This window comes from Punica granatum, chromosome 4, assembly GCF_007655135.1.
Source record: "Punica granatum isolate Tunisia-2019 chromosome 4, ASM765513v2, whole genome shotgun sequence".
NCBI classification, from domain to species: Eukaryota; Viridiplantae; Streptophyta; class Magnoliopsida; order Myrtales; family Lythraceae; genus Punica; species Punica granatum.
The window spans coordinates 10,255,631-10,271,085 of NC_045130.1; the positions used below are offsets into that span (position 1 = coordinate 10,255,631).

Sequence of the window (15,455 nt, forward strand, 5' to 3'; positions counted from 1 at the left end):
CAGGCAATAATGTAGAGCAGGGCGAGCCTATTATTCTATTCGGAACTGTTCATAACACGGGTTCGCGAGTACAGCGAGGATGGGGGAATTAGAAAACTGCAACTCTTTGGGGTCGAGAAAAAGTCCTGGGAAAATTAGAAAAAATTCCGAAGACAGGATGCATTCAATCCTAGGGAGTGATCAACTGATCAGAGGGCTGATAACTGTGATCAACGATTTAGTTAATCTTTTTTCTGAGGGAGGAAGAGGGAATCTTACTTGACATATGAGAGGAGGACGTGCGGGAGAGATACAAAAATTTGGAATTTTTAATTAAAGAACTGACAGTTTTTGGCCATGAATAAAGAAAGAAAAATTGAACTGTACTGTGTATTGATTCAATTGAACGAGAAAAGATAATAATGTCTGCTTTTAACAGATTTCTTGTCTCCCTTTCCCAGTTCCCATGTTCTATAGATTAGATCTTATATCCTAGAATATTGTTTCTTCGATTCGGAAAAAAGGAAAGATAAACATGCTGAAAAACCAGACAAATCGAGCGAGTTCTGTTAAAGGTCAAATCAATGATTTCAGACAGTAATTGTGTTCACGTATTCGACCAACTTATTAATATTGATCCGAACATGGTAAAGACAACCCCGAGGGATGTCTTTCTCTGAATATACTTATGTGTTGCATCTGCAGGTTGATATGATATTCAGTTGTTTCTTATGTTGTCTCTGCCTCCTGGAGGTTGATGGGGGACATTCCCAAACCTTTTGGATATGGAAGAACCCAGATATTAACAATCTGATATATATATATATATATATATGTTTTAAATCCTTCTGGCAATCAATCAGATGGCTGGCATTTTTGAAACTTTAATTAGAACAATTTCTAACCTTAAAAAAAGTTGGTTTCCTGTTCGTCCTACATTCAAGATTTTGTCTTCCATCAGCATCAGATTTTTTTTCAAGTAAGCATCTCGCATTCAATGGTTGCTCTCAGATAGCCGGAAAGCGCATCGCGAAATAACGCGAAGAACGAGCAAAGGTGCACATACCAGTTGATGGAATCTGTTTGTTTGTGCTGCCAAAAAATCATATGGGTTAATTCGACCATCTTGGTACCGTGATTAAGTTGATATTTTTTAATATGAATCACGACCCCTCACATATGAGCCCAAAATGTTACTATCTATAAGCACAAGCTAATTAGTTCGCAAACGGCAAATCTAATTGCAGATTTCTACCCAAAAGAAGAAAGAAATTTCAATTTAAATGAAAGTTCCTGTTTGTACATTAAGATTATGGCGCTTTCCTCGCTCCATCACGGGTAAATCTCAGCTTCTCCAAAAGCCGGAAAAGGAGACTTAGCTTGTTCGATATGCTTGGCAAGGCATACACTTCCAGTTGGAGACTTCGCATCTATAAATATGTAGTTGGCATTACGTGATATTTAAGTTCATACCCTGTTATATAAACTCCATGCAAGCAGAGGATCCCAATTTGTTAATCATACATCGATATGACCCTTGCTCGAACCATTTGTGGATCTTTGTTTCAAACGTTTGCAAAGTCGGTTTGCACGCACGTATAATGTCAGGGATAATATCACATAATGTCTCACTACATAATTACCAATTCCAATTATTAGACTTGAGATCGATCACAACTCCACCTAATTTATGATCTGATAACATTCTTTCCACAATGGGACGATCAAGTTCTTCGTATATTATGCATAAATTGAAAAAATAGAAAGGCCGGCTAATGAATTTAATTGTTTTATATCTAGTCACAATAAAAATTAGAAAATACACAATAAATAAAGAGTATAATAATTTCATGCCAGTACTAGTTTTGTAATTCAGAAACGCGGTTAATAGTCTGTTTGGCAGTTCTGGAACTTTTCATTTGAAATGAAACAACCCCATTTTCTATTCTAGCATAACTAACGACAAAAAGGAGTGGAGGCTTTTGACCTTTAAGTAATATTCTAGTTATATCATTTATATAAAAATAAAATTAAGAAAAAATGTGTCTATCTCTCTAATATATTGGAAATTGCATTCTATGCTCACACGTACCATGTACTACCAGACCTGGTAAAACAAGTAAGAAATTATTGTAGAGATTATAGATAAAAGCAATTGTTACGATTTCGAGCTACCAAGAAATTGTTTAAAACTAATTCTTCACGAGACTTAACGAGCCCCGAAAGAATTGTTATGAAAAAGAAATCGCGTGTGTGGATGCAGTTGTTGAGATGTGGCTACTGAAATTGTGTATCAACATAAATACACGAATGCTCTCTAATAATTATTATATGTGCTATGTGATATCCCTCGGCTTTTTTCTGTTGGGATATTGGCAAGCTCAAATCATTTTGGACTTGTATGTTCATTCAGCCCCACGAATGCGTGGGGCCCCGCTCACATTGCTTTTTCCATTTCAATTAGTGAAGTAAACAAATCTTTCAGCCCTTTTTCTAACAATAATAATGACTGTATTTAGAGCAATGGGTGTCATGTAAGGATACTCACCTTCAATATGAAAATAAGAAGTCCCTTATTGAATTTTTATCAGCCCCTGGAATATATCGTATTCTTTTGTTTCTCGTTTTCATATTCCTTATTAAGCCCATAAAGCTCCGTTGCAACGTTCAAAAAAAAAAATTAAGCACGAAAATTATGTATATGTTGTTTAGATCAGATTCCTTCACTAAAGTTGGACCTGCATAACAAATATATGTCAAAGATACGTGCATATTTTGGAAAATTCTATGATACATATGTTTAAAATGCATATATGATACACACATGTTTTTACTTGAAAATTTTCAAATAATTTACTTAGAATTCAAGTAAATTATGTAAAAAAAAAGCAGATTACTAGACTTCAAGTAATTTAGATGAAAAAAAAAAAATATAAGTACCCTACTAAGTAAAATGGTGGGTAGTAGTGATGGTAATATTGCCGCTCCTCGCTATGCAATGTTCGAACTTTTGTGTTTAACTGTGAACATATTAGACGAACTGAACAACAAGCGCAACGTAAGCATTGACCCCGTCAGCGTAGCACCACCAGGGGCCTAATATAGTTCACAGAAGCCGAAGATGATCTTAGGCCTAAGCGAAAGAGTCCACCCTAGCATATGTCCCGAAATTCAAACTCGAGATCTTAGGGTCTCCAAACCACATGAGAGTGAGCTTGAAATCACTAGGCCATCACCCCTAATGGTACCATACATATCATTTTAACTTAATGTATCACAGACCAATCGCATGTTTTAAGTCATCATTTGTGTGCCTTTTGGGAAAGGTTGAATTATCTAACGATAAATTAGTGAAAATATAGGTTTTTTTTTTTTCGGTTTCTGGTTTATGCGCATACTTTATATGTGGGTTAGAAGAATGAAAGTGCTTGCGAAACGGAGCTGCTTATTGAAATTAATTATGTTATTTTATATGACGATTTTGTCCGTCTAGTATCTATAATTCCATTAAATCATATATATGGTCTTATATTTACTTGGAACTACTACTTGAAAAGCTGAATTTTGAGGTTGGCTTGTACGGAGAATTATATCATTATAATTGGACTTGCATAACATTCTTTATTAATGGTTTAGGCCTTTGTTGTTGGAAATGTACATTTCGATACTCTATTCTTGTTAGCCTTTTGCCTCTGCTACAAGAACAATAGTTGGACCGTCAGCGATAAATCACGCCACGTCAAGTTAATCTAGGTCCGAGTGTAGCACTCGTGGCAAGTCAACTCGGAAGGAAGGGATGGCTAGTTTGAGAATAGCGAGAGCGAAAGGGTATGCCTGCCTCATGATCAGTTTGTTCCTTCTCGCTTGAGCGCGGAAGATGCTTGACCCATAGTCAGTTGTTGAGAGAGGGTGTTTAGTGGCACGTAAAACATGCTGGTCATACGTTACCATGTGAGAGCGAGTGTTAAGAGTAAGAATCCCATACGAAAAGAATAAGTAATTGGCCACAAATTTTAAGAGATTGAGTTTCACAATGTATTAACTCAAGTTTTTGGATTGGAGATGGCTCTATAAGTCTAGTGAAAATATAATTTCACACTTATTCTCGAGGAGATGTATTTCTGGTTGAGAAGCGAGAGTGTGCACCACTGCGTTACGCTCTTTTTGATCGAGGGGATGCGTTTCTAGTTGTGCTTATTTATGTTGACGGCGTGATTTTCGCCAGCAATAATCTTACTGTTTTCTTTTAATAAGTAAAGAGAAACAATAATCCTAATGCTTGTTCAATCTTTAAAGATTACTGATGAATTTACACGTGTTGTTGCAAGCAAAATCTTCGTTGATAAAGTTAAAATACATAATACTCGAATGATCGAATATATAAGAAAACTCTTTTTAAAAAATTATAAATTCTATGTAAATTTATAATATCTCTTTTTGAATGGATTTGTGACCATTTATAGTTAGAAATTTATTTTTATTTTAATTTATAAATGAATAAAATAAAAAATAGTTAATAATATCTGAGGGTTGAAGACCCAAAAAAAGTAAAAATTTAGCCTTTTTATTATTTCTAGCACCAATTTTTTTAATTGAAAAATTTACTAATGATAAGTTTCTTATCACCTCTAGCGTCCTATCACTTTCCTATCAATTTTAACGGATTTTTCTAATACGACACTAATATTGTAGACATGACACATGAAAATCTAGCAAGTGGACCCCATAGGTATTTAACTATTAAATTAAAAATAAAAATTATTAAAGGAAACTAATGGAATTAATTGGAGGTGTGAGATGACAAAGAATGTCCCACACTGGTTAAAAAAGAAAAAATTGGGTAGTTTATACGAGACAAAGATACAACAACCACCAACAAAAGTGTTGGTTGAGTGGTAAGCAGCTCACCCCCGTAAGGAGGAGAACACAAGTTCGAACCCTTGGAAGCGTACTTGTTGGGAGGGAGAATAACCTTTAATGCTCGATCTCCCGACTGAATTAGTCATAACCCATTGGGCTTCTAGATACCAGAGTACACACCGAAAAAAAAAGATACAACAACCTATAAGCTTAGTCTTTTGCGTGCAGTGTAGTGCACGTAACGTGTTGGAGTTAATTGGAGCTGTGAGAGGACAAAGAATGTCCCACGCTAGTTAAAAATAGAAAAATTGGGTAGTTTATATGGGACAAAGGCCTAGCAACCTATAAGCTTTGGATTTTTGGATCGTAGATGAACTGAAGTCTGAATTAACCTCACTTTTATATAATAAAAAAATTACCCAAGTAAAACTAATAATATTCACAAAATATTTCATTTACTTTTGTAATAAAATAAATAAATAATATTAAATTCATTGAAAACATATATATGTATTTATGTATTTATATTAATAATAGTATTTACATATGTGTAACATAAAAAAGTACAAACAAAATTAACATACTAATGATGAATCACTATTTCTAAATATATGTATCAATTTTTGTACAATTTTACGAAATTATCCCCATTATTTTTTACTCTATTGAAGAAAAGTAAAACTGAAAATAAGAATAAAACTATAAAACTACTAAAATTTTAAATTTATATATCTTATCTCACTCTTCCATCAATTCACACAGGGTCATCTTTCACTATACTTTTTACTTATTTTTCTTCAAGCCCCACTCTATCTCTAGCACAACTATGTAAAATTACAAATGGTATATAATGATGAAAATACAGAGACAACGTTTTAAACTGTCTTTTTTCACACTGCTCGTAGCACTAGTGCATAATCTAGTGTATGAATAATAAAAAATTGATAAGTACAATTAAAAGTATTGGAAATGATTTTAAAAAAAATGAAATTTATTGCAGTTTAAAAATATTTCCAGTTGATATATTTTCCGACTTGTTCATTTCAATAGAATATCCTAAAGAAAAAATAGAGAAATGAATTTAAATTTTTAATAAAATTTTACAAAATAATTATAAAAATATTATACTCACGAATAGTCTTGTAATAAAACCCATAACTTGAAAATTCAGAAAAAAAAATTTCAAAAATTAAAGACCTTAAGAGTTGGGTTAAAGTTTTAAAGAAAGAAAATTGGAAGGAAGTTGATCGGACCCGATATTATGTATATATAAATTTATTTTAGTAATTCATATTATATATTATAATTTATACTTAACAAATAAAATAAAAACAAATAATACACTTTAAATCCACCTAAGGCACAAGAGTAAATTTAATTTCAGTTGCAAATTGATAAGTTGTATTGATAATCGATATTACATTTACATTGGAAGCAACATATCTCTCCCGTCTTAGACATATACCCTTGAGGAGCAAGAACGAAAATGTACCTAGAACTCGTGAAGGAGGACATTGACAGCATGAGGACTTTAAACTTGTGCAACATTGTTAGCAGGTGGTAGTGGCCGATACTATAGTGGTAATGGATAAACAGTAGCCAATGTCCATGGACAGAGAAAAGTAAGCGAATAAGACTAGGGATAGAAGAAGAAACCTAAGATAAGATAAAATTAAATTAAATAAAAAAAAGAAATTAATGATATGGTATCTCTTTTTTTTGAAATTCTTATTCTCTTTTTTTTCTTTTTTATTCTCTCAAATACGTACTTTTATATTTATAGAATCCCATAAAAATTTGATTGGGACTTTGAAAATAAATTACCGATGGCATAATGTCATAAATAATATTTTATAAAAACTAATATAAATTTTGAAAAATTCGTCAAAAAATATAAATTTTTTGATCACATGATATATATCTGTAACTCATCTGAAAATATCCATCTATAAAATAATTTTAAAAATTCTTAATATAAAATTTGAAAATCCATTGAAATGTAAATAGGAAACATGAGAGAGGAACCATGAGCGTTGAATGAAGAAAATATTTCATATTTGATACGTTCGTCAGAGTGAATAATTATGAGAAAATATATGCTAAGTAGTTTTTATAGTGAAGAAGTATGAAATGGTGCCTTCAAATCGAAAGGTGTTAAGAAAGAATACATAAAAATTAGTTTTTCTGTTAAAACGAAAGAAATGATGCCAGACTTTTGAAAAGATGTGATGTTTAGTAGCATTTATATTATTTCACTAAAGGGTAAAATAGTAATATTATTAATTTACCAACAACAAAAGGGAAAAAAGTTGGAGAAACATGTTGACAAGAGTCGTACTTTAGAAGAGATGTATAAATAATTTAATTTGGCATATATGATAGAACATGTGAGGTAACAAATGTTGAGAATGAACAATGAATAGAGAGTTGTGTGGGAGTAAAAGATATGAAAAAGAAATGTAGAAATTTACTAAGGATACATGTATTTTTTGGAACAAAAATTGGAAAAACAAGAAATTTTGAAAACAATCACGTAATTCATAGCGATGAGACAAAAAATATACAAACCTATTAAGACAACATATGTTGAAAACGGATATATGGTGCAACGAAACTCTAAAACTATAAATCGTTATGAAATAATAATATAACAAACATATTTTTGATGAATGGCTAATTCGGTTGAGAGAGATGCGAAGCAATAAAAAGTCGAAAATGAGCACTGAATAGAAAGTACCGGTTTATATATATAAATATAGTGAAATTATGCGACCAAAAGTCACGAACCGAAAAAGTTCGGGAAAAAGTTAAGAGAATATAATGGTATTTTTAGACTTTAAAAGTTGAACAAACTTGTCATACTTTTATATATAATATGGAATTAAGGACCTGGGCTTTGGGATCGAGGTTGGACGAAGTGATCGAGGAATCTTTTTTGTCTCAACCGAAATGTGTTCTTGATATTTCATCTGAATGCGAGAAACTTGGTAATAGGCCATTCTAGTTTCCTATGGAATAACAATATCGGTTACGGAGATGTGTTTCTTGAAATGAAATTATAAAGGCGACTCATGAGCCGATTGATTTGTAACGATCACATGTCTGGAGTTATGTTACTAGGTTCATATACTTTCTCAGTTTATGCAGTCAACATGCTGGCCTCACTAGGATGCCGCCATCCAAGAGCTTCTTTATCTCAAGCAGAGCCTAGGATAAGGAATTAATGACTTGCAACTTCGGGCATTTTGCAATGCAGATTGGCAAGATGGTCGATGACCTGACAGTCTACCACGGATTATTTCACGACTCTTGGTGGTTGCATGATATCTTGGAAGACGAAGAAACAGATCACCATCAGTCCATCATCTGTTGAAGCATAATATCGCTCCATGGCAACTATTAAAGCTGACTTGATTGGGCTTTGAAGTCTTCCTTGTTCACTTGGCATTGATCAATCTCGACCTATGGAGCTTTATTGTGATAACCAAATAGCCATCCATATTGCAACGAATGCCTTTTCTTCACGAGTGAACCACGCATATAGCAATTGATTGTCATTTTTTTTGTGATCATTTGAAGAAGGGTTGTATTATCACGCGGCATGTTTCAAGTGACTTGCAGCTAGCAAACCTTTTTTTTTTTTTGGGATAACGAGGAGTTTATTCTCCTCGAGCTCATGAACACCCCACAAGTCCATGGATCCAGGTAAGTTTAAAGGGCTACGCGCGCAACTAGCAAACATTTTTGCCGATGAACTTGGACGGACCGCTTTTAGTTTCTTCTTCACAATTTGAGCATTCTTGACATTCATACTCCAACTTGAGGAGGAGAATTTGCGATATATATGGCATTTTGGGATTCGTATTTTTGGCAATATTTGTAATTTTTTTTGCGCATTATAAGGAAATTAGCCTCGGAGTAGGAATATTAGAACTCGCCAAATATAAGCACACCTCTCTATAATAACGAAAATTGCCCGGACATTGGCAATTCATAATGTCTAACTTTTGGCTTTAACGATATACATGTTATAACTGAGTTTACTCTCTGCAAGTGCATGTCTTTGCTTGAAGTTTGCGTGAAATTTATATATTGCTTTCCCCATATTTCTTTAGGACTAATCACTCCATGCACCTAGCTAGGGTAGCATATATATATGACGCGAATTGGCTCGAACAATATGACGCGAATTACGAAATTCTGTAATAGAAAATTGATAATTAAGAACCCGAATGAGGATATTTTCTTGTAATAATATTGCATAAGCTTACCAAAAATGGAAATCATAAGGCGATTTAAATTTCATGTGCATTCAATGAATCCTCTCAACACTTATCATCCAATGAAATACAACCTGATATTCTCCAAATTGAGTTGACTTTATTAGCACTTGACAATTGTGAGTGGACAGTTTATATAATGTGAAGTCAAAATTTTCGATCAATGCCAGTTATTAATCGTAGAATTCCAATTGAACGGAACTTCCCAAGATTTTATTTTGCAATTGGTTGTTCCCGGGTGGTTTTCGTGATGCAGGAAAGTGAAGGTTTCTATATATAAATTCAACTGAGACAGACGGTTGACATGCACATATACGACTAATAAGTTATGATTATATCTATATAGAATTTTGGATATTCTCTACAAATTCTAACATAATATCATGCTATATTATGAAGTGTATAAGAACCTACAACTCATCGATATATTGTGTAAGAGTTATTTCTCTTAAAGATCTGGATATGCTCAATGTCTCCAGCTCTTAATGATTATTTGAATCTGTTAAATTATTGAGATCTTGTACTCACTGCAACTATTTTCTGGATTTCTCGTCTTGGGAATATAATTTGCAGCACAATCTATTTTCTTGGAGATATATATTATTAACTTGCGTGAACCTGAGGGAGTGTGCGAGTCAAAACTCAACTAATTGATCTGAAAAAAACAAAAACAAAAGAAGCTCTATTTTGGGGTTTGAACTTTGAAATGTAAGAACTTTGACTTTCCGGAAAGTCAGCCCTATAAATTAGTCTTAAACCAAGTCAGATCCATTAAAGATTAATATTTTTTTCTTGGTAGAAATATCGAATGAAAACTCAAATCTTTAAATTAATTTGAGTGCAGAAAATTAAATTCAGTAGGTTTGACTTATACTTTCAGGCCCTTCTATTTTTCCCAGGCGAAATGCTAATAAATGACAGACCCCAACTATTTGTAATTCCCTGGCGACATATTTTATTTTCCTTTCTATTGAATTTCACAACCTAATAAAATTCTCACTTGAATGATAACAAAATGAAAATCCTTATAATTTTTTTCGGTTACGAGAAAGGCGTACGAATATAGTACAATATGATATAAATCCTAATAACTAATAAACTAACACAAATAATCTCACATCGAGAATCGAACCTAAAATCTTGTAATTAATAGGCGAAGGCATGCCGCATGCATCATTACCCTACACCCTCTCTCTCAAATTTTTATAATTATTAATGTTGATTTACAATTTTTTTTTTGTTTGGGGTAAGATAAGAACTGTGGCCGAAGCCCAAGCTTTACATGTTTAACATTAAAAAAGAAACTGGCGAGATGGTAAATTTCGGTTTAAATTTATAAAAGTATATATAAAATAGCTAATAGCATAAGAATTTAAGAATATTCTCTTATAGGTGGCGTAGATTAGACCCGCCTACCAGTGATTTCATTTCAAGTTTAATGGAAGATATGAGTTTTCTTTTTTTCGGTGTAAACTTTGATATTTGGAAGCTCAATTGGACGATACGAGAATACTAGTACTTTTGTCAAATAGTATTTTAAAAAGGTTGAAAGTCAAATAATATTTTAATTAACTGACAAGTATATTATTATATCAAAATGATTTTAAATAGAGGTATGTGGAAGTCAACTCCTTAAATTATTGCTTTATTTCTTTGTCCCATGTGGACATAATACAGGATAGCGTGCTCATTCTTAAAATGAGAAATAGTATTGGAGACTAACTCGAGAAATGTTGAAACATGATTAATTTGAAGGGAGTTCAGGCCATTCAGGGGATGGAGGAGAGTATGAATAATAATACTCATTATGAAAAAATTGAATATCCAGTTGAACTCTTGATCATCTAAAAGTGATTTTCTATAAATTATTATTTAGGAGTCAATGATCTTACCCAACATTCTTGATGGTCATCTCTATCGAATAAAAGTTTGGTGTCTGTAAATTATTCTTCTAATCAATATATGCACATATGATGATACTGGTATATGGATTAACTTTTTTTACCCCAAGTTGCTGCACGAGTATTATTTCTGAATAATATATACGTGTGTATATGACTACTTAATGTAATTTTTTTTAATCCATAGCCAAGAAATAATACAAGCTCTTTCAGCAAGAAATAATACCGTGCCTCGCCAAGTGGCCGATGGCCTCATCTTCAGGAGTGGTGGCCTCGCGGACTACCAACACCCCATAAATGAGGTTGTCGGTCACCCAATGAGGCATCAATGGCTTCATCCTAGTGATGGTGGCCGCTAGCAAGGCCACCAATCCACTCCCAAGAGTAGGAGAGAAATACGAGGAAAATCCATGGGTTGATTCCTACACCTTAGTCAAGATCATCGATAATTTATGAGGTCATCAACGACATTAAGTAGGATAGCGATAGCTAGTGTCGAGCTATAAAAACCTCTCTCTCTTTTTCTCTAAAATCTTTGCTCCCAATCCACAACTAAATCATGAAGTCGATAGAATGAAACTGTGGCAGCCACGCTTACATTAGGCTTGGGAATTTGTGTCTTTCTGTTTCTTTTGTGCAGCCTCATCTGCTTCTTGAGCATAAGGACACCCACATGCACTATCTGGAGGAAAGCAAGGCTGCAAGCAAGAGGAAAAAAATAAGAGAATTACGACATTCCAATTCCCGTCATAGTACTGCAAAGGCGACAAACAGTACAGAGACGACAGACCGTATTCGTGCCCTAATTCTATTTCCTTGTTTCATTTAATTCTTATAATTAGATTGTGTGACATTTTTGTCCTTTTTATATTGACTTGTGAGTGGCATGTGTCCTTTTTTGACCGGAAATCTGACCGGAATTTAGAGTAGGAGGCAACTTGCTTATTTTTGGATTAGATCGGGGGGTACTTCGCAATAATTTAAAGGTCAAGTGATGAACCCAAACTCACCCCTTAGTTCGGGGGACAAAGTGCATTTAACTCTAAAATTTATATGTCAAAATCTAATCTATCTATTATTTATATATATATATATATATATTAGATATCAAACCATATCGGATTTTGTACCTTTAAAGTATGGGTAAATTACACTGATAGTCTAAAAAGTTTTACAAATATTTCAATATGGTACAAAAAGTATTTTTTACTACTTGATGGTACAAAATGTTTCAAAGTTGTTTCAGTATAGTACAAACCGTCATCACACCATTGACGCCGTCAAGCCGACGCTGATGGTGCAAAACCGATTTTTGTGGGACGTTACATGATGGTGCAAAATGTTTTGAAGTTGTAACTTAATAGTACAATATGTTTTACGTAAGTTACATGATGGTATAAAATTTACAGTCTTGTAAAGGACGACTTGACGGCGTCAATGGCGATATGACGGTTTGTACTATACTGAAACAATTTTGAAACATTTTGTACCATCAAATAGCAAAAAAAACTTTTTGTACCATATTAAAATATTTGTAAAATTTTTTGGATCATCAGTACAATTTATCCTTAAAGTATAAATAGAAGAGTAAAGGCACAAAATCCGATATTTCGAGCAATTTTCCTATCTATTAGATATCATCCTTTAATGTACAAAATCCGATATGGTTACGTGAATTTCAAAATTTAACTAAGTTCCGTTAAGATTTTTTTTTTCCTGCCGATTCATAAAATCGGGTATATAACCTGTGGTCATCAGCTAAAGAGTAATTTATATGGGAAATCTCTCCATTTTTTTTTTCGGGTGAATTCTCTCCAATTTAAATTTTAGGAAACAATGATCTCAATCATCCGTCTGCTCTGGCCCACCTGAGATCCTGAGATGACCATGCGCTGGAAAACTGGATTGCCTACTCCCTGCTCGATCGTGCTACTGACGATAACTCGATGTTCCCGACCTTGGTGATAGCGTAGGTGGGCCACGATGTCATCGATGGAGTGTTGCCGCTGATACTCTCTGCATAACGTAACGCGGTGTCATTCGGGTCCTATTGAACTTTTGGACGGCCTCTGATCCATTGGTAGTTGCCGACTCTCAAGATGCCATTGATTGGTGTCATTTGGGTCGCAATGGATCGAGACCGTCAAAAGTTCATTGGAATCCGAATCACACCGCGTCAATGGGCAGCGAGCATCAGCCACAGCCCTCAAACGACAACACCGTGGCCCACCCACAATCGTGAAGTGCGGAAACAATGAGTTATCATCAGTATGGAGCGCAGCACACAGATCTTCCAGTGCCAGTGCACCGTGGCAGGGTCATCTCGGGCAGGCTCGTCAAGGGACTAGCATCAGCCCTTTCCCCGAAGAAGGCAGCCACCCAACCATCACAATAGGAAGCACTGACAATGATTAGTCTGGCCAATTTGTTTTCCTTGTCAGTGTTCTTCTTTTGCTTTTCTTCGATCTTCTCGTTCAGGAGATTTTCTTCGACCCTCTCGGGGTATTTAAATAAATTCTGTCTCTGTTCTCTGTTGAGTTGAACGAGTGGAATAAATTCTGCATCAGATTTCTGATGAGTTGATACTTACATTATTTTTGAATGTCTTTGTTCAATCGTGCAAGACTTATAATCGAACTGTTTAGCCTTATCGGTTCAACATCCAATTGTCGGCAACGATTATAGTCAAACCGCGTCTGCTACCTGGATAGTTTATGATAAAGGCAGAAAGGCAGTTTCGAAATATCGGAATTGCGCTGTGCACTATGGTGTCGAATTTACAAACGGAGATGCACATGGCCACTGGTTCCCGGTGTGAAGAAGAGGCGGGTAAAGCAGCAGCAATTGTCTACTCTCTCTATGAAGTGTGCTCTCTCGACTCTTTTATAATATCTCTCTTTGCCAAATTTCATGCTTCGTTCTCCCCTTGCAGCTACGATTGGATTGTCGGGTGAATGGTATATATATATATATATATATACATATATATTATTAAAGAAACAGCTAGATGAATGATATGTTTCGAAGTTGCAACATCTTTTGCATAATACCGTCAGCCTTGGTTACGAGAATTGCATATTTTTCCTCACAATCTCTTCAAAATTTAGAAGAGAAATACATATGAAATGATTCTCTTCTAAACTATCTTATATATGAAATGATTCTCTTCTAAACTATCGGGAAGATGTCATTAGGGAAAATATGCTTTCTTCTTCACTCATGGCTGGAAGGATTGTGAAAAACAATTGCAATTTCGAAATTCTAGATGAAATTACCTGGACTTGGATCATTTGGTGACTCCATAGAACAATTTTTTTTTTATTGAATTCAGTCCTCAATGTGTTAAAAGGTTTATGGATCCCAATGTCCGATTATGTCTCGAAGGAATCTTTTGAAGAATTCTCCTATGTGTGTATGATTTAGCCACACTTATTCATATGATTGAATTCTACTAGTGAAATCGCTATATTGTTCTCTCTTTCTGTCATCTTGATCCTCTTGTCATAAGAGTGAGATTGCAGGTCGAGTTTGAGACCATGACAGGAACGATTCCTTGGGATGAGGCAATATACCTGTGTGCTATGAAAGCGTCGAGGCTTTCCCGAAGGCAGGGCCACTGTCCGTATCACACATAGAGGTTCATCCTAAACTCTGCTAATTTGAAAAGGGAGTCATGATGTGTCAATGCAGATGAGCAACCTGATTTAACACCAAAGGTGCCGATGACCGTCTAACTCAGCTCAAGGAAGACAAGATTAAATTCGTCACCAAACTCCTCAGATGGTGAGCCTGTTGAAGATTTAGAAGAGGCAGTAGATAATTATCCTACCGATGGTGGCTTAATGACCCGAAGACAGACACAGAAAATGGTGGCATTTTTATCTGTGAAATATCTTTTTGCTTCTCTTCATTGAATCCGCTTGTGTGGTTATTTTTGAATTTGCCGAAGTGATCGTATAATTATTCAGTGATTCACATATTTTACTCGATTACTACCTCTTGATAACGTGCTCGAACTTAGATCCATCGAATGTTGCGAAGAACCCAAGTAACTCACATCGCAATACAGGGTTGAGTGGCGCGGTTGTCTTCAGCAACCCTCGGTTGATCCCAGCCCCCAACTTGCAAATCTTTCTCCTATCATATACGCGCTCATTATCCTCTTGCAAAAACAAAAATAAATAAAATATTAGAAGTACGTGTAGTCGTAGACGTACATATAGCATCGAGCACACTGCAGGCATGAACATTAGTACATACATAAACTAGTTTATTATACCCGTGCGTTGCACGAATTTTATAAAGAAAATTTTATTACAAAAGTTTAAATATGAAAATAATAATTGGTTTGAATTTATTTTAATATATTTTAGCATATAAAAAGTTATACAGTAAATTCAAATTTGTGTAGAAAAATATATAACAAATATATATC

At 34.4% G+C, this 15,455-nt stretch overlaps 1 long non-coding RNA gene across 4 annotated transcripts; it reads left to right on the top strand.

The window, feature by feature from the left end:
- Nucleotides 1–12,909: 12,909 nt before the first annotated feature.
- Nucleotides 12,910–15,009, top strand: LOC116202497. Of its 4 annotated transcripts, none has more exons than XR_004156077.1 (2): nt 12,910–13,884; nt 14,529–15,009. It is a non-coding gene; the product is annotated as an uncharacterized LOC116202497 (long non-coding RNA). The 4 variants fall into 4 exon arrangements; XR_004156078.1 differs by having other exon boundaries at nt 14,542–15,009; XR_004156079.1 differs by having other exon boundaries at nt 12,912–13,849.
- Nucleotides 15,010–15,455: the final 446 nt, after the last annotated feature.